This window comes from Acromyrmex echinatior, chromosome 4 (assembly GCF_024713525.1).
Source record: "Acromyrmex echinatior isolate Ae372 chromosome 4, ASM2471352v2, whole genome shotgun sequence".
Lineage (NCBI taxonomy): Eukaryota > Metazoa > Arthropoda > Insecta > Hymenoptera > Formicidae > Acromyrmex > Acromyrmex echinatior.
The window spans coordinates 7,262,534-7,284,793 of NC_141855.1; the positions used below are offsets into that span (position 1 = coordinate 7,262,534).

General features: G+C 33.5%; 1 protein-coding gene across 3 annotated transcripts in view; it reads right to left on the reverse strand.

The window, feature by feature from the left end:
- Positions 1 to 22,260, reverse strand: part of Teh1 (tipE homolog 1 phospholipid transfer protein) — a 58,476-nt gene that overhangs the window by 29,160 nt on the left and 7,056 nt on the right. The window lies entirely within an intron of this gene.

The following is a 22,260-nucleotide window of genomic DNA, read 5'->3' on the forward strand; positions in this document are numbered from 1 at the left end:
ATTGAAGACAAGAGTTCCTACCCGGTATAACCAATTAAAAGTAACATAATGTTATATTATAATTTTGCACTCAACAATGTAATTGTTGTGTAACATCATGTGTTACATTATATTTATATTGTTCGACAGAATTATAATACTAATGTTATGTTACTTTTAGTTGATATTGACTTAAACACCAACTAAAGACTTTAGTTGGTATTTAAGTTATAATGTAGTGTAGATATCACAAAATAATGTGATATTTCTTTTATAATATTAATCGAAGTTGGTGTTAGTAATTAGCTGTGCACAAGTGAAGAAAAGAGAGAAGTGGAGAGAGAAAGTTTCTCGAGTGGCAAGCGTCGAGCACAACATAAGACAGATATAATGCAAGTTATATAGATATCATTTCTTATAGAACCTTTCTGTTTGATTCTCTTAATAAAATAGAAGATATCGGAGGAAATTTTCCATTAAATTATGGAAAAACGGTTGCTGTTTCTTCCAACAAGAAGGACCGTAAGTTTAATAAACTCTATTAAAACAGTTTAATGTCCGTGGATTGCAAGTTGATGAAATTGCAAAATGCATTTAAATTATATTGAATTTATGGTATGCGCCAAGTGCATTTAATTTATTTTGCTGTTAACCCTTCCGGATGGAAAACTTCTATTGCATTACGGTTTTCTTATTAACACTTCATTAAATCAGTCAAGATGAGATTCTTAGAAATGCAATTTGTTAGAATGTGTAACTTTAGTGCTTCCTATTTCCTCTTTACCGTAATAAATTTATGTAGCGAAATATCTCTCATGATAACGATAAAAGCAAAAAGAATAATAAAAATTCTATTTCTTGCTTTTACATTTCAATAATATTTTTTTTTTGCTATCGTTTGAGTGTTTTCTTTATGAATAACAAATATATTAATTTAAAGCACAAAGGTATGGAGTAAGAAAAGACTTTTAATTTGAAGTTTCACTGTCAACATTTTTCTATATTTTCTCTTTAATAAATAATATAGTTTCAAAAATTGATGAAAGAAACGCGCGCGTAATGAAACGATTGAAAACAATAAAGTATACAACACAGCATGGAATGCTTGATTGCACAACGAGGAACTTGCTGTTAACGAGTGTATAATCGAGTCGTTCCGCCTCATCGTTTCTTCATATATATACAAATAGCGATAGAATGATTCGCAATATGAAAGATTTTTTCATTTGTTAAAGCAAAAATGCATTTCAGTAATTTTAGAAATATACGTTATCCCGATGAAATAATTAGAATGAAATAAAATTGAGAGATCATGAGAGCATTTCCAAGTTCTACTCTTCTTTCTCTCTTGAAATTTGTAAGCCGCTGCTGTTCATCCCTTATGTGACTCTGCGTGGGCTATACAATTATGATTAAATGTGCAACTCGTATGAATGTGTATGAATGAGATATGACGTCAATGAAGCGATATATGCCAACAATATTCGCACGATGGTTTTCAATGTTATGTAACAATTATACACTTTTTTTCTGTTAGAAGCATGTTGATGCCTTTTCCAATGTTTTTCTATCTCTTGCAGTGGCTTGTAATAATTAAAAAGAACTTTTATCACTTTTATTTTTACTTTAGAAATGTGAGATAAAACAGAATGGTTTAATATGTACATACACATATTAAATCATATTACGAAGCACCAAATTATCTGCATGTTCCTAGATAAGATTACTTTTTAACATTATGGCAAAATATTCTCGCTGAGAATTCCACTCCTTCTTTGCTTAAATATGCTATCATAAAACGCAATAACTCTTTTATGATGACAATATATATCACTGACACACACCTAGTAAAATGATTAAAATGCTACAACGAAGGGCCGAGAAATGAAAGCGCTGCGATGTATGGCCATGCCTTAATCTTTTACGACTTCATTGAATTTTTGCCACAATACAGCTTGCAACCTACATGAGAGTTGTTACATTTTGATTCGCTTTGACGTTTTCTCCTTTGGTATCCTATTGCTGCCGCTAGTTTCTACAGAAACCATTTCAACCCGAATTCCGCGGATTGCCTCTTCTGATTATGTGCCGCAAAGAATAGAGGATAGCCAAACCTTGGTTACAAAAGGTTCTATTGTTAAATTGAAGACTGCCGACATTCGCTCGTGCTTTAACAATCAGGCTAAAGCTTAAGAATATTGCATATTCATACGGGCTTTTCTCGCACAATAGAATGACACCGTCATCATAAAAAATATTATCGGACATCTTAGAATTAAGTAGATGGCTTATAATAAGCATTTATCAAGTAATTTAAAGCCTTAACATTGTCTTAAAAAATTAATTAAACACCAATGATTTTACAAATAAGTTCAAGTGCAGAAGAAATTAATCAAGCAAAATATTATTAAATTTTTAATATTAAGGATTAAGAAATTCCGTTGAAAAGAATAATTTATTGTTAGGAAAAAGTCGGTTTGAAAGTTTTTAAAATACGTTGTTATAATCGGATCAGCTTCAATATCTCGTAGCGTAAAAACGTTAATAAAAAGCAATAAAGCACAGGAAAAGTGTAAAATAATTTTTGTGAAAGATTAAAACTATCCACGGCAATGTAGACCTGACATAAAGGGTTTATAAGAGAAATAACGAAGATTAGCACGTCGAGTTAGCGGAAGAGCAGACCGAGATGACAGGGATGGGAGGAGGCGGGATAGCAAATCGCCGTGGGTGATGAGAAAAAAAAAAGAATTCTGAACGCGATATCACCATGACCTACATCGTTCCGCTGAAAAAGAGCGGTGAATACTGAGAATACTATTGTCAGGCGCAGTAGTACACCGATGGTATCGGACAACGTCGCTCACGTAGTGAGCTACGTTACTACTCAATAATGGCTCCGACAACGCTTAGGTCAGATCGCGTGCTGATCGCGATCCGGCAAGTAGTAAGCAAGAATTTTTTAATTATTTACCTCTTCTGTCACCTTTTCATGTTCAAACCTGTTTACGTCACTTGTCGATTCCCATAACGACATCATTTGCTTGGCGTGGAGCTTTCCATTTATATGAGCTTTACTTTGCGGTGTATTACGATAATAGCAATTCAAATGGAGTGTGTACAGATGAAGAAAAAAATAGAACGAGAAAAACCATATTGGGGTAAAATCGAAAAACTGAGTAACTGAGTAAGTTGTAACGATTTACTTGACATTTATATAATGAATTCTAGAGACTTTTGAATTAAACATTAAAAGGAGAAAAATAAGGAAACCGGATAAAAGTGATATCCAACTACGATAGTCTAAATCGTTCTATGACGTGACTGTCATACCAGAAGGAAATCGATAGCAGGTGAAGTACTTGTTACGTTTACGAGCGTGCAACAACGGGACTTCGATAAGATCGTCATAAAGTTCATCGCAGGCTTTAGCGCCTTATTAATTCAAACTTTCATTGTAACCAATAAAGTTACAAGTCCCTATGCGACCAGAAGTGATTTCTACATCATGCTCGAACATGGCGAGTTTAAAGTTTGAAGTTGTACAAATTGAGCGACACAATTCGATAACTGTTTATGAATTAATGTCCTGTTTTAATTTTTCAACATTTCGCAAAGTGTATAATCCTCAAATAAAAATTATATAGAGATAGAGTGATTCCAATAAAATTAATCGATAAAAATTATTTGAGTATGTATATGATTATTATTTTATATAAAATATATATATATGTATATTTCTCTTTTGATTGTATCCACAAAATTTTTGTTAAAAAATTTATTTAATTTTCACCTTTTCTCTTACAAATTTTTTAATTCGTTAATATAAAATATATTTATAACAAAACTCATATTCTCAAGTTCATTCTTCTTTATAGAAATATTTTACTTTGAAATTAATACTTTTGAAATTAATACACGAAATTAATTTGAAAAATTTTATAATAATGGCATATATAACTACAGAGTTAATGTATTAAAAAATTTTTTCACTTTTATTGGGCTGATTACTTGATGTAAAACGAATTTTAAAATACATAGAAACTTGAGTTGGGATAAGCGACATTCACTTTTCACTTTAGTGTTAAAAATTTCTTCGATAGGTAATGCCGCTCGGCCCGCAGGGCTGCATTTTAGATGCAGTTAACTCAATTCTCGCTCTCTCTCTCTTTCTCTCTTTCTCGTACCCGTCCATCAGCATATACAGCACCCAACCGTGCCCAACTAGTATGACCTTTTCAGAATGTCAACGAATGTTACAAGTACTTGCGTGACAGCAGAAGAGGTGGCGGATACGCGTCCTTATCCACGCTCGCACAACTCCCACGAGACGCAAAGTTATGATTACGAGAGCTCGCAATATACTCAAGGGACGTAAATTTTAGGGCCGCTTCGGCTGACATGCTCGATTGAAGTTCGAAATTGGAGTCGCCGACTGCACGGCGTTTAATAAGGACTTCGCCGTCAGCGATCAACAGGGGACTTAGAGCGGGTACCTGGAGCTGACAAGGTCGAGGACGACGTCTCTTCGGGATACGTCCGACGACATTGTACGTGCTTGCTTTTAGGCGAACTAATTCTTAACCGTCGTTATGGGAGAATGGGAGTTGAGATAATTGTACCGTGTTGGCTGGCACAATGGTATTACACAGTGAGTCATGCATATTATAAAGAGCACGTTGTCCAATCATTTACCTTGATCTTTACAGCTATAAAATAGTACTACAATATAACTGAACTTCTCTCTATTTCTTAAAATAAACATTTAAATATAACAACTAAATTGTTGCTACATTAGTTGCTTAATTGATCATTAATTGATTAAGATTTTTGTATCTTTGAATAATCTATTTTTGAAAAATTTTTATCTAAAGAGAAGATATATGATGAATATATTATTAAATGGAAATCTAAATAGGTACGTTCTTACACCACTTCGTTGTTATCATCACTAATCCCCGACCTGCAAGCTCGTAGGAACCGCCGCTTTAAGCTATAAATATGGATTCCATTAGATTAAACGACCGCTCTTTCAGAAGCTTTGCCAAAAATCCAATAGATTAAGATAAGCTGGATATATAGTTTTGATCGCCATAACTGCAGTATAGTTTATAATTTTGTCCAATACAGTTTAATCGATGAGTTAAATTGTACTATTCATAGCAGCGTTAAATTGCATTCAATGCAATAACAGATGTTGCAGTTACGGTTTGACATGCGCATATGATTTATACCATTATTTATTGTAATTTAATAATGCTTACGTATTATTTATTACAATTTAACAAACAATCGCAATTATATCAAATAGGAATGTATCGGCGACCTTCGTAAATGTAATCATGGCAATCGAGGCACGTATGTGATAATCAAGAGTGTTCGGTGTAAAGCTTTCAGCCCCGACGTAAATTCGTTAGTGTCACGCTAACCGGAGTACGCATGAACGCATGCATATACAGTGTTCAGAAACACACGAAATTCGTGAGAACAGGTACATTAAGTCATGTTGTTCTCATTGTATTATATTTATCGACAACGGAAAAATGCCACATATGAAGGAAACTTTTACGATAGCATACAAAGATTACTATTTTATTCTTATTATTGATTATATTTATAAATTTACTTTTATTTTTCTTTACAAATGCTCTGCTATCTTTTTATAGGAGCTTTATCCTAATTTCCATTCTTATCTTGAATTTTATTGCAGGTGACTTTTTTTATGTTAAAGTGAATATTCCTGTATCCTTTTAAATCTTGATTTGGTTTTATATTCGTTTAAATTATGTAAAAAAAATTACTTTTGTTACAAACACAGTAAAATACATGACCCTGTCATAAATTTGGATTAAGTTTGATCACATAATCGGCAAGAGAGCTCAAGATTTATAACGCATAATCAGAGCTAAAAATAATCCTAACGGCGTCGTGTGCCTTACTCATGTCTCGTTTCGATCCATCTTCGCACGTGACACCGTCCGTTGGCGTCAACTCCTTAGTCAAAGAATTATGAGACGGGGACTCGGGATCTCACGTTGCAATATAGCCAGCTGTTTTATTCCGCGTGCGTGGGACGTTGCTGATGGCGATCTTTAAGATGTGCTCCCAATTTTTTACACGAACTATTCGTAAATATTCAACGGGGCGCAAGTACGTACCGCTACCTACGCAAAGCTTTACCGCCTACTATCGCTGTTATGCGTTCCTTTTTACTACATGTAAAATTACGTTAATGCAATATCATAAAAGGCGCTCCCGGGCGATCTTCTTTTCCGTTAAAAAAGTAAAACTACGAGGAAAGTCAGCGCCAGAAATTCAATGCACCTAATTTTTAAATTCACAAAAGAAATGTTTCAAGCGTTTATACCTACAATTTGCTTTTTACAGTTATATATTATTTTTATAGTTATAGATATATATTTTTATATATATAATTATATATATTTTTATAATTATATAGTTATATATATATTTTAAATATATCTGAAAGAGTATTAAATCTGACCGAGGCGTCATTCACTGAAATGATAAGGACGCAATTCAAATGATAAAAACACGATAAATCTCACGCACAAAAAGAGAGACAATGCATGTTTTGCATTTCTACCTTTCAATTGTCAACTCAACCATGATATCGTATGTAGTAAAGCAACATTCGTTCCAGTGAATGCCAAAGTGGCTTTTGACATACTGGGTGTAGAAGAGCGATAACAAATGTACGAAGAACCGAATTCTTTGAGCACATTCGCCGAAATCACGTACAAAGTCGTCGTATCTATTCGCCATCGTTCGAAGGCGTGGCTTCAAATTTTCAAAGGAAGTAATCTCGAGTAAACTCGAACAGAATTTTTATGTTTGCTCGCAGACAGGAATAGACGGTAAGTCTTTTGACCTAAAAATAATCATTTGTGCAAACTTTTATAGCGTATGACTAAACCAAAAAATATTATAGACACTGTACAGAATCTGTTATATACATATATATATATAGAATCTATTATATACAATTAAAAGAATACTATGTAGTTTTAAAAAATTGATGTTTTTATAAAAAATTTATTTATCGAACACAAAATAATAGTACCAATATTAATTTAAAAAGAAAATTTAAAAAAGAAACATTGCTATGTGATGAATATATAGATTATCAATTATGAATTATTGCTAAGTAATTGCAATATTTTTATACATATTAAACATTAAATTTTAGAAAATAATTTTATATAAATTATGCACTTGTTCTCTATTTTACTAGAGAATAACAAGTACTGGAAAGAGTACTGAGTTATTCGTGAAGCCTCTTGTGACCAAAACGGAAAGTTTAAGCTTCATTAGTTTCCGTATAGATTTGTCGCTACCGCAGCATAAATAGGGTCAATTCTAAATCCGTTCAGGAAAGGTCCCCGAGCTTAATGTAATGTAATGTGCTGGAAAGATTGTGCGCGGTCAAAGATTGTCAGCTGCATTGTATGTGTTGGAAAATGGTTGAACATAGTGGAAGCACATGGTGGTCGGTGATACCGTGCTTATAACCTGAAAAAAAGTTGGAGATGAAAGTTCCCTTTTTCCTTTCTTTTTCGATATATTAATACCCTTTAAAGAAAAACTGGAACAGTCCTGACATAGCCCGGATATTTCTTTGACAGATTGTCCGCGGAGATTTCATAAAATTGATAACAAGCCCTCCGAAATGTCTTTCAACAACGGATTTAATTTAGATTTATATATGTTGCTTGTAATATTATGTACAGTCACATCTTATTCTGCTTCTTCTTTACTTTTAAAAGCACTTTGTCAACAAGATTATCTATTTTATTCTAAGCACGTATGTCGGTCTCTGTGAGCTCGCTTCTTTTTCGAAATTTATTTTTATTTACTGCTTTTATTCTACCGCCTTTGTTGAAATTCATAATACCGATTATTAGACCGTTACTGTATAATGATTTGTCAGATGTGACAATTCTATAGAAAGTAGGAACTTTAAGGAAAGCTATCGATCACTAATTGTTTTTCGCGAACACGAGGTCAAAAAATTAGTGGTGAATTAATCGACTGCCACAGGCATCAGCTGCCAGGTTATCAGTTTAACACACGATTAAAAAATTGCGAGCGACGTTGCACTAGTTGATGAAGTATTTTGCATAAAATGTCGTCCCAACGGCGTTCTAGAATAAATTTTATAAAGCAATATGAAATTATGTAAATACACAATTTCGCTCGTGTAAAGATTTGAATGTCTATTTCTTCGAGCGATTTTCAGAAAGACAATAATATTACAAGCAGCAACTAACAGGATGCAAATAAAAATTAGTGAAACTAGAAATACCAATGAAAAGAACTCTTAACAATATTTTATTATGCAGGAATAATTTTATCAAATAAAAAGAACTTTTAATAACTACATTTTTTAATTTATTTATATTTTAACATCTTTATTTAAACAGTAATAAAGTGAACGTTTATATTTATGTAAAATTCCGCTCGTGTAATTATCATTTTCAATTCTTAAATGTTGATTTCTACTATTCATGCTAAAAATGCGCGGTATCTTCCACAGCCTCATATTTTCACGAACACGTTAGCAGTAAAAAAAAAATGGTGCTACGTTGACATTTAATGTTGAGTGTAAACTTTAAGATTTGCACGTTAATTAACTTTAGTGCATCGTCACGAGGTTTTCGCAGCGGCCGCTGAGCTCTCTAATCACATTTCCAATTATTCGCGGTGAAAAAATTCTGCCGTTCCGTTCCTCAGGTACTCATAACCGAATCGTTTTGCTTCGTTCTGGATGGATGTTGGCCGTTACAAAATTCAGGTTAAACGCTGATATAGAACACCGTCGAAGCATTCACGTACAGAATCTCACGAATCCCTGACCTATATCCCTTAAAACATCGTATCGCCATTACGTGTGCCTCTCACTCGCGTCCTCCGTGCACACGAATATAACATACGTATAAATATACATATATGAGACCACATATGTAATATCGTTGTGCAGGACGTTCTCTTCGAGATAGGGAGTGACCGTGGAAATCATAGCATGTGCTCTTATTCGTAAAGGTACCCTGTTTCCTTTATGGATAAGCCACTTCCGCGACGGAAGCTTGTTTCTTCCAACAGCGCGACGTTGGAACCCGACAAAATTTCGGTCCGGGAAATTCGTCCGTTTCATCAGCACATGAAAAAGATCGCAAAGAAACGTAAACTTATTTTACGAGTGATGTTGCAAAGGTGTGCCATTAAAAGATTCTATCAGGAAAATATACGTTCATGATAGGGGAAAAATTTCGTCCGTGCTCTGTAAATACAATTACCAACTTCCTTACAGATAATATCATTCTCTTACAAAACTATTTCGCGAATATTATGGCGGATTTAACCTTGGTATATAACGCAAATTATAACAGAACTGGGGTACGCTTTTATCATCATCAAATAATATAGAATAATAAATGCTATAAAAATATTTCTTTATGATGTCACGACACTTTTCTCCGAATGCCAGGTTATTAATACAAGACTCTAAGTCGTTTAATTTAATTATATACACATTTTTAAATATGTTACAATCAATATAATAAATACATCAATAAATTATTTTCCTTGTGATTAATATACTTATTTATTTTTTATTTAATATTTTTTTAAAACGTCATTAATTTCTTCAATATTTTTTTCAAGACTTCTTCAAAGAAATATGGAATTCTTCTCATATGGAATTTAGAAATTAACTCGTTACATTGCGAAAACGAATTTTCTGGAAAGCTTTCGACAAAGAATTTTTCTGCTAGAATTCCGTGTCACAATTCTATTAAGTATGTACTCTATGTGGACCATCTTCAAGAATGACAGCAAGAACATACATCGGTGGCGTCTATATCGTGATTACGTAATGGAATAGAAGTTTCCCAAGGAAGTTCTAAGTCGCTTAGTTTCAGACTCAGTTTAGTTTACTACGAATGTAGAAGTGGTTACAAGACGAGCCTGTACTAGGAGCGCTGCGGGTGAAACTTTGGATCCGATTATAGGGTTTCAAGCTCGATTTTCGTATCGGTCGTATTTCGCGAATTTGCAGGGCAGTGTTGCGCAAGTTAATTACTTATAACGCATCCTCAGACATGAACGCCAATATGCAACAGCATGTATGAGCGCACATTAACTTAATACAAATACTGTACAAACATCATTACTCTCGGTTTATATCTATATAGTCATCAAAGGGTGATTTATAATGTAATTTTATATTTATGAAATAATTGCACAATTATAAAATCAATTGTTCTATTATTGACCAATCTCTTTTTAGAGATAAAATAATTCGAAACAATTTGCGGAATGATACATTAATAATAAAGCTACTAAAATCAGCAGCTGTTTTTTCAATTATTAAAATATCTTAATAGCTCATGCTAATTGTCTCAGAAAAGTTTAATCTGTTGCAATAAAAGTTTAATTAGCTGAAGCTCTGTAATCTTTCGTGTTACATAAATAATAAAATATCCGTTGGAGCTCGTTTTATGAAGTAGCTTGATGTGAATGAAGTACAAAATTACAAACAAAAGTGTTAAAAATCTCCCGCGAAATAAAATATTGAATAAAAAAAGCTACAAGAAAAAAGTTACAAGAAACGTATCTTTTGTAATCCTTTGTCAAACATAAGCTACGATTATAAAGCAAGATTCATTTTGACAAAGATTTAATTTCCAATTTAATCAGATTTTATTATAAAATTTAGATTTATTTTCACATAAAAAGAGGATATCGCAATCTCCATTTTATAAATCACCAAGGCAATCTACATTAGTCCCACTAATAGGGAAAAAAAGTAGAGGCAATCATTACTTCGTAAGAGTGGCTCATGACCGATTTCAGAAATATAGCAAGAAATTGGCGATCAAATGAGGCTGATTCCGAGTTGGAGTGCGTCCAGGAACTTTTAGCTAATAACAACCGATAGAGAGAGACGTTCAGTTGCTGATCCAAGTTTATTTCGCCGAGATCAATCTTCATCTCAGGATACACTCGACGTCCGTTAAATTCTCACCTTTTGTCAGACATCACCGTTAAGCGACGTGAAATCGTTGTTATCTCACGTTCGACGAGACAGATAATCGTTGATTGTTCATAGCTATTCTCACAGATCTATAGAACCGTGAGAATCTTGCAAGTCCGATTACAACTGATGGCGGTACGTAATTTGAAAATAGTCTATTAACGAAGAAGTTCCTTCTTGAAATTTCGTAGAGTAATTGCACACGTGCAAGTATCCTCAGCAAACTTTATCAATTTTTCCATAACTCTATTTACCATGTCAAACACACATTTAGCTTTCATCACTATAGTGATACATCATTGTACGGAAATCAATTCGTAGACTCGCACGCAGCGATACACCGTCAACTCTATTTGCGGTAAATTTTAAAGTGTGCTAGGTCCGATCCGACAGAAATAATTAAACACATCGGGAAAACTGACGATAGGGAGAATTAATTATAATTTAAAGCAGACCGCTTTCGACGAGCGCGTTCGTTTATGTGATGGGAATTTAATATTACTTATAAAAGCATCATATAAAAATTAATTATTGCACCGTGCAATATCGCGCATGTATAAGCGGGTCCGATAATTAAATTATGAATAAACAGAATGTTATATTAATTTGAAATAATGTAGGCTCTCGCCTTAATTCGACGAAATTATACAGAATACTTAATCAAGGCGGCAACCAATGGAAGCAGTGGCGAATATTTGCAATAGATTCCTCACAGACGAGACTACTTCGATCGCAATGTATGCAATTCACGTATTGAACAACTTATGGTTGCTCTATGATGGGACTATGCACAGTGCGGGCTATATTGACGTTCGCTTCGTTGCAACTTACAAACGCAGCTGTACAAACGTAAGCTGAAGTTCTTGCATTAACCAACAACCAGCGAAAAATCGAAGATGCGTAGTTCATTCTATGTCAATGGAAAGAAACAGTTGGAAAGTATTTCCGGAAAGCGACCTCCGCGTGAGTGAATCACTTTTGATCGAAGTTTATACGGATATAAATACACATTTGCAGTCTATATCGAACGAGTCGCTAACTTTTGCTTGCGTAAACGTTTTTCCGGGTCGGTGCTGCGAACAACATGCTCGTAAAAGTAATCTAATCATTTTCTGCAAAGAGTTCATCCAAATGAAAAGACGAATAGAAATTAGAAAATACACAAATCTTACAATTTTGTTTTACATCTTTTGAATGAAATTGAAAAGTTACATATATAAAAGATGATACTCTGTAAAAAAAAGTGCAGAATTAATGTATTATCACTAAATTCAGTGCTACACTTGTAACTGTAATATCGAATATTTACTCAGAAATAATACAGTTTCTCAGAAATAATATACACACTGATTTATTTTTAGAAGTTATGGTTTCTACAGATTGAATCTGCAGAAAATCATAATCTCTAAAAGTAATACAGTAGATTATAACTGAAAAACAGAAAACTTATAAATGAAAAAATTCACTGATAATTACATCAGTTATAAGTGTAGCACTGAAGTCAGTAATAATACACTGATTCACTTTTACAGAGTAAATAAATGATTTTAATCGATTATTGTGCATATTGGGCATACCGATGTTGAGGATCGTAATGCGGATCATGATGCCATGAGATTAATTTGCGATGGACGTTAATAAATGAGTCCCGCGATGGACGTTAATAAATGAGCCTTTAGATCGGGGCCAAATACCTGTCCTACCAAATCAGTGTCCTGTCAGTGTCGCGTATTCAACCGACTGGTGGCATTCAGAAGATATAGACTCGAGTTTCAGTTAGTAGCTTTTAAGCTCCAATTTGCTGCGTATGTCAACCCAAATTCTGCTGGAATACTTGCATATAATTTCACCGTTACGAAGATGAGAGACGATGCACATTAATATGTCCAGGAATTCAATATAAACGTATGGTGCAATTTGACTGAGTGGCATGTGAGCTTCGAGGAGCGACGCAATTCATAAAATGACACCAATAATAGGGTAATATGTTATAAAACACGGTACAAAAGAGTAATAAAATAAAATAAAATAATTGGTTTACACGCTGTGCAACTTTATAAATGAATACGTATTTGTTTATCGGGTAAAATAATGTATGTATATAACTAATTTAATATAGAAATATAAGAAACAAATTAATGTCGATGCTATTGTTTGTGCAATATTCTCTTTTGACATAATACTTTCAATAAAACCTACGGAACGAATTGCGATTATGTATCGATATAATGTCGCTTGCAGATTTGCAACAATTATTCCCAATTATCTGTATTTGTCGAGTGAAATGTTCGAGTGAAAAGCGACATGATGTTCCACGCCGGCGAGTGCGGCATACTGTCGGAAGCGTGATCAAAAATTGATAGCGCGAGGTGCAGTGCCAACGACGGTGAAATCATTGATGATCCGATGGAAACTAGTTTCCCGTTTAGCCTGAGGCAATTGCTGAATTTCTCATTTTCTTCAAGTTCTGAAACTGTTCTTCATTCTCTTTAAACGTACATCTACTTCAGATTAGAGAAATTTCGATAAATCAAATTAAAAATTAAATCAAATTAACATATTAAATGTTACAAAGTTCTATCTCCTTTTATATTTTAAAAAAACGTAAATTAATTAATTGTTCATATAATATAAGAAAAAAAAACACGGATAAAATATATCTTGAATCTTGAAATTATCTCATTGAGATTTATACTTAAAAAATAGAAAAATTTTGACGTCATTTATACAATGGCCTTTAAACTGGAATGCATGGAAGTTGGAATCTTTAGAAAAATGAATAGCAGACACAGTTAAAAGATTATTTATTTGAAATAGTCTCTCTTTGGTAAAATTTTCTTGCTTTTTTTAATATTAAAAAAAATTTATTTTGTCCATATAGACTTACACTTCCATATACTTTTATACACATTGAAATATCTGATCTAAAATGCATATATGAATTTTTCAGTATTTTCCCTAGAAAAAGGTCAAATACATTTTCCGAAAATTGATAGTGAGAGTACCAAGAGATTCTCTACCATACGTTTCTAGTTTTTTTCTTTTTTCCTCATAATTTAATACTATAAGCTGTTCCGCGCCCGAAATACAATATATATTGATAGCTAGGACAAAACCGGACAAAACCGAAATAGCGTATTCTAAAGTGCTTTCAGTTTTTTATTAAATGGAAACCACACTCTTCTTTAAATCCCGCTGCGTCAAATCGACGTAAAGCCATCGTTCCGCCTGGCACACATAACTCATACTATTACAATCGTAAAAACAAACCAAGAAATTTAATTTCACCGTGGCTTAAGCGGCAATTCTCTTGGAAAACATGATGAGTTTCGCTAGACCGCAGCATTGGTTTGCACCTTGGAGTCGGCAGCGGAGATATAATTGCGGAATTTTAGTTTAATTAACCGAATTCAAAGATATGAGATACTAAATATGACACTAAATGCGATACCACTTTCTTTTCATTAGTTGGCAACTGGAATCTCATTTTCTTCACCTCGCGAAAAAGGAATCTTTGAATTAAAGTGCTGGCACGTCACATTGTCCGTTTTTTGTTACATACCCAAGACAGCTTTTCCGAGAAGCACAACAAGTCGCTTGTGTCCAACAATCTGGACGCGCAAATTTTCCAGCAACAACTTGTGGCTGTCAAGCAAGTATATTTCTAACACTCCACGAAAGAGAAAAAAAAATAGCCGCGGCAATGGTGTGACTCGTTATAAGAAACTGTTTCCCGCTGTGAAAAGTGTGGAAATGTTGTGGTGAAGTGTCTCCGTAGAAAACAGATTTTGAGAAATTTTACAAAACGCTAAATGAATATTCATTAGTTTATGTAAACTTTATTTCAAAGATAGCTCAGCCTGTTAAGTAACAGATCTTTTATTTTCACGGACGCGACAAACGTACGAGTATCAGTAGAAAATCAATTTTTTTATATTTATTTTACCGTTTGTCTTTGTAGTCCATTCAGGAGAATTTTCAATAAAATAAAATAAACAACTGATTGATAATCCATTGCGGAATAAATATATAATAAAAATAAACGTGATAAGATGGCAAAACAGTGAGTATCGGCCAATGCCGAGAACGAATAGAGCGGAGTGCATTTTCTTCGCCCACGCCGTCCTTCGAACCGAAGAATGGCGACGAAAGAAATGCCGCAAGAAACTTACGATCTCTCTTTTTATTATACCACCACCAATGTCCTTGCCGAGCTGCATTCCTCTCGACCGACCACCTTGCATCGGTCACGGATTTTTCTCGCCCCGTTTGCAAGCCCTCGCAGTGTTTAACGGCTTTTTTTCTGTTGTCCTTCTCGCAGCGAAACGCAGCGGATCAATATAATTTTCTTAAGTGACCTATTACGACATGTATTATACATACAATATGTATTATACGTACAATACACCTATATTCACCTGAAGCAATTGTGAAAATTAAATATGATTTTATATTTCATTGGAAATATTGGCAATTTGCAGATGATAAAATAAATAAATATAAACCGCATAAATACAATAAACAGATAAATCAAACATTTCATATTAACAACTAGAGAAAGGAAATAAAGAATTGCATTCTAGAATAAAGAATTGCATTGAGTTTATATCATTGTAGTTATAGTTATAATCTACAATTTCAGACGAAGAATACTTTGCGTAAGTTCTTCCGTTGATCCATATCCGTATTTCCAGAGACACATAATTTCGAAGATTCAACAGAAATTCGCTTGTGAAGCCGAGCTAGAGTTCTCTGAAACGATTTCGCTGGAATTGCTTCATTCGATTTCCAGGGAGACCGACTCTACTTTGGTTCGTATATTTCATTCAAGTATATACTTGCATCAACTTCTTACTTGAGAAAATCTAATTTACCACACTTACGTGTTGCAAAATTTAAGACATAAGCTGTAAAAAGCCATATTTCCGAAATTACTCATCGAAAATACTCATCGAATTATTATATACTTTTATTATTAAAAGATAATTTTAAAATAAAGTTTATAATTCTTGCTACAAAGTGATAAGCTCTGAAAAGCAAACAAAATAAATAAATATAAAAAATGAATGAGGAAATCTTTATTCTTAAAAAGTTATCAATAGTTATCAATCTGTCTTGTATATTTTCCTTCGATACCGATTAAATTAAATTTAAATCTGAGATTATTCTCTTGAATTAAAAAAAGAATATTATATCGTAACCGTTTTTAGCATATTAATTGTTATATTCTCGATATTTCTATCCTTTTATTTTTATATATAACTTTTATATATAATACATCAATATTAAAATTCAACATGCATTCTAGTCACACATATTTCATGTATGATTCGTATATGAATTATATAATTTACATAACAATATCATCATTTTATTCGAAATGTACAATAGACATTAAAGCGTAAATTCTGCATGGAAAAACTAATTTTACTGAGATATCAAAAAATTTAGCTACATACAGTTCTAAAAATAGTTTTGTTGGATCATTAAAAACATTATGTAGAAAACTCAAATAAAACGAGCAATGCTGCAAAAACATAATGCTCCGTAGTGCTTGAAATTTTTGCGATGATCTTTTTCTGATTAAACTGTAAATATAAATTATTATATCGGTATTAATATATGTTTAGTTCGAATTAACATCATTAATCAGAATAATTGATTACGTATATGAATACTATATGTCATATACTTAAATAAATTAAATTTACAATGATAATCAATGTTCTGTTTCTCATTTATATGCTGAATACAATAAAAATCGCAACGTTTACTCCATATTTTATTAAAATGTAACACTATATAAGAACATTCACAATCATTTCAAATGAGAATAAAGTTTTTCTTAACATAACGTTGCTGAAATATTAAAAAATTTTAAAAATTAAGTAAATACAGTACTGAAGATAATTTTGTTGGATAAAATAATTATAAAGGAAATTCTCTCTCAAGCATGATTATACTGCAAATATAATATACTGCAAAAAATGCTAATATTCTAACAATCTGCCTAACGTTTATCATAATTATTTTGATAGTCCGATAAAATTATTTTTAGACTTATATTTAGCTAAATTTTTAGATACTTCAGCAAAACCGTTTTTCTGTGTGCGCTCTGCGAGCGCATAAAAAAAAAAATAAATTACCAAATCAAAATAGTTTGTGATATCGGCGAAGTGAAGAAAGTACGAACTTATCCAGATGAATGCATGAATCTCATATTTGAAATACTTTTCGCCGTATCGTGACTACCCTTCACTGGAAACTGGCAGCAAGACGACAAGGGACACGATCGATGAGTGGTGTTTCGCCATCTGTTCCCGCGCGGACCGCTTGGGAACTCGATTCAGCGCTCTACACCTCGTGCATAACTTATCCAAAGGGACGTGCTAAACGTATTAGGATCGTTTTTACACTCGACCAATGGGCAAAGATTTACCGACTCGCAGGCGAGCTCGATACCTATCTAACGTGCCATGAATAAGTATTGACCGTGTCAATCATCGCACGTCCCGTTGCAGATGCGGACCGACCAATTTAGGAATCGTTTTACCGCGATCCGATAGAGTTGTCATCGACTGATATAAATTGAACATTATCACAGCTACACGAGCGCGAGCGTTGCGTAATAATGCTACAATTTATAGGAACGCGTGGGACCTGAAGCCACAGGGTATCGACGGTGCTCGAATTGGAAAACTCAACGGTCCTCTAAAATTCCGTTTTCGGATTTTCGAACACGTTTCGAATGTTATTCATATATATACAACTCACGTTGTATATCTGCAAAATATAGAACAGAAGTTATCAATGTAAAAGGAATGTAATGGAATTGAAGCAGTTCGATTGAAATCAAAACTCTTTAGTATGGTAGCTCTTCATAGAAATGTCAATCGATGGTGATTAACGTCAACATCGTCGGTGAATAACTGCAGTTTAAATGGAGATAGCAGTATTCACAGAATACGCCGTCAATAATTGTTACATGTGTTACGCATGGTTTCGTTGCCTAGTTAAATTACTATGTATCGATTTCAGTTGCATTGACAGAAAATCGCACTATCGATTGCATTGTTGTTCTGTGCACCCTGTTGTGAACATAGTTCACGCTTTTTTAAATTTATTTTCATCTCGGACAAGCTTTGTATGATTATACCATAAATAATGGTCAAAGTACAGATAATTAAATCAAATTCTTTGCGTGAAAAGTTTAGTTTGTTCAATGAAGGTATACATGAAATGCACTCCAAGGAGGCGCGCCATGACCTGCATTTCAGTCTTCATATTGTTTCTAACATAGCGACTTTTCCTCATTGCGCGTCAGACGGCAGCAAACTTTCAGTGCGACATCGCGGAGCGGTAAACAACAACAACAACGTTGGCACCGTTTCGAATAATATGAAGGAAATTGATGCGGAAGTTTCAATAGATAATTTTTCAGAGCTGCTAAGTTATGAATTCCCAAAATTTCTTAAGAGGTATTATCAAGGAATAATCTAAGATCTCTCAACTTGTTCCTTAACTTTAGATCTTTGGTTACTGCGGTGTGCAATACGAAATTCCCACAAAATTTTTGATGATTCCTTCCTGAAGAAGAAATAACTTCTGTTCAAATAATAATTCTGTTCACATAAATGTTGCAATAAAATGCAATTTGTCTTTTACGTTAATTACCAAACTTTATGAAAGGGGATTGTCACGACGGTCATAAAAATATTTTTAACTTTGCTCATCAGTTTAAGACACTAATCTTACTTCAACTTTCATCTCCTCCTTTAACTCTTTTAATCATAATTAAAAGCGCAAAATCTCGTAAAAGCCTTTGATATTTCTTGTGATTCCGTTCGCGCTGGTGCCGTGGAGATTTGACTTTACTTTTATAAAAGGACTGGAGTGGCTTCACGGTCGGAACGTACGTCAAAAGCAATTAAACTACAATCGTGCCTAATGGCAAGCTAGATAACCACTTCTGCACCGATCGTACCGAGCAGTGGCGCCTGCCACTACATAGTAGATGTGTGCGATATCGTAAGATCGTGTGGCGTACACGCGTATGAGCATGTAAAAGATGTACTTGTATGTGTAACGCGCGACCTCGACGCGTTGAACTGATTTAGTTTGATCGAAACCATAATTCCGTGAGATGGGAATAAATGGACGTGTCGAGCACGAACATAAGATTGAATAAATAGTCAATAATGTAGGAATCCCGAATGGATCCATTGTGAGGACAGCGAATAGTGCATGAGATACTGTTGCAATATTCCTTGGAAGCATACAATTCCTTAGAAAGTTCTACCTGACGAAAAGGCTCTTGCGGGTAACTCGTTTGATTAACAAAATATTAGTACAGACAACAATGTGGAGGAAAGTAGAAATACAGAATACTCCATTATGTTGACCTTAACAAAACAAACGTGTGAAAATGGAAATCTATTTTATGTTATATTCTGGAGAAATTTGTACATATATATTAAGATATTTATATATTTTCTTCTTATAATGTAAAAGTCTTTTTTATATATGGTGATGTCTCAAGGGTTTGCTCCATTTAAGAATCTTGTTTTTTTCTTCTACCACTCCATTATGTTGATCCTAGTAGAACAAACTGGTGATACTCGAGGTATGAATTTTATATTACATTCCAATGATGTAAAAGCGATTTGTTTTTATAGACATTAAGGCCAATAGTTCATAATCGATTTTTATATTTGAGACTGTCTTAAGGACAGTTTTAAGATGTCATAAACCGATCAGAGAACTGCATTAGCGTCTTAAGACATTTAAGACAATTTTAAAATATGAATGGATTGTAAATATCACTTTAAGATATTTATGTTTTCTCTTTATATAGTTAAAGAATCTTTTTTATATATGATGACATATCAAATTTTTATTTCATTTTTATTTCATCAAGATTCTGTTTTTTCTTCAAATTCTCGAGAGGATGATCCCTTTAATCCCTTTAATCACATTTAATTTGTAATTAGAACGTAAATAAGAATACTATTCAATTCTTTGATATCTATTTTAAAGTGATAATTCTTAAAGAACACTATTCTAAAAGTTAACATTACGTTTATTTACGAATTCTAACGGCATCAGAAATGTCTCAGAATTAATATCCCTTTCAGTTTCCGTTATCTTTCTCCGTCAGGTAAACCCGTTGCACGCTAAGCTCCATAGAGTTAATCTTCCTTCGATGTATCGCCGTTACCGCAAACGCCTCCACGTTTTGGAGGCAGAGGCAGTTATATGCCGTGTGCACGAAGCAATTAAGCACTGGTATTGCAACTGTATTTTGCGTGTGCGTTGGTAAAGTCAGGCTCCCTTAAGCTCTGTCTGATCGTACACTGGCTGTAAAATCATGTGTACCATGCAATTTTACAGATGAATTACGCGCCGTACATGCGTTTATAACCGATTGCCCAAGAAATTATGTAGCGCACAAATAATTATGACAATGTAAAGCAGCAGAATACTGTTTTTATAAGAAGAAAACGATAAATGAAACTTGCACACAAGTATCGAAACAAAAAGATGCAATAATTGTGATATATCGAAATGCGGTTTGCAAAGAACACTTTATGTTTCTGATGAATGCACAAGATAAAAGTTCTCTGTCTTTTCACAATTTAAATTATTATAACCAGATTAAATCGTTCGCGTGGTTAATGTTATAAAAGAAAGATTATTTTCCACGAGTGTGTTTTTGCGCACAATAAAAATTATATTAAATTTATATTTTTCGATGTTATCATTATGAGTTATTCTTTAGACACGTCAACGCTCAAAGTTATCATGCGTACACGCGATGATCGTAAACAATTGTTACCAGCTATTCGAATTAAATAAATATTTAATTATAAAGCTAACGGCACGTGCCTTTCACGAAATGCAGAACGAATGCAATTGCAGGTAATTGCATTGCGTGAGACAGTGAACGATCTACCTCTACTCCATTTATTTATCGTCTCTCGATCACTGCCAATTTTTTTGCGACAGTTCGCTCAGTCGCTTTGCGAAGTAAATCAGCCGTAACTTCATGCGTCCGAAACATACCGAGCGGCATTGCTCAAACGTCAAATTAACCACCACGCGTCGGTAGAAGCCATGCAATTTGCCCATAATTGGAAATTCCAACGTTTATTCTTCCTATATCCTGAGTACGCTCTTATAGAATAATCAGAATAAGAATGAAGTTACGACTTTTCAAACTAATTGGCGCGAATGTTGATCCAATTATAAGTGTTACGGAATGAGGGAAATGTAAAACAATGTGCTTTAATTCATTATTTTGCTAAATGTATTATTTATATTTTACACGTAAAATGTTTGCAAAACATTATCACATGATCATATTAAGAATTTAAGCGCAAAATATAATTCAGAATAAATACATAAAAGTAATCGATTTGTATTTTTTTCTGAAACTTTCTTAGAAATTTTTATTCAATACATTTCTGACATCAATTATATCTTTCGTCATCACGTCAGAAACATTCCAGTTGAATAAATCATTCGTGCATAAAAATTGAATACTGAAAGGTAGTGATTAATTATTTATTTTAAATATTATAATAAAAGCATCGCTATTCAGTGTTTTTAATACACAAAATAAGTAATTTTTAATATTAAATTGGATTTCTGTAAGAAAAATATATTTAAAAATAAGAAATGACAATTTTAAACAGTTTCACGTAAAAGGTAAAAATACCTTTAGAATTTTTCAAACAGTTGGATGTAGTAGTTACTTATAAATTAACCCGTCAGCAAAAGTATATAAGTATATCCTTTTGTAAGTTTTTGGCCAAGATCCAACTGTGGGAGGAGGCCAGCCATAAATGTCATTGAGTAAAGAAAGATACAAATGACGTTAACTTTTGCGCGACATTCTTCTCGACTAACTATCCTCAGTATGTTCAAAGAGGCTACCTCCGATGTGCCAGTTTAAAATCTCATTCATTTTCGCGCTAATAGCCACGGAAACTTCAGCCGCGACGTAAAACGAATTTCCGGGACATTCTCTTATTCACGTGTTGACACGAAGCTACGGCTCTTTCGGAGCTCTGTTTCAATTAAAAGTTCGAGAGGTTTTTTTTTTATCTCTTCCATCCGCTTATGTACGATGTCATCTCGCCGTGGTCGCAAGTTAATGAGTACGCTTAAGCTATACCTACTACTCTTCCATTCTCTCCAGAAGCTCGATTCTCTGTGATTCTCAG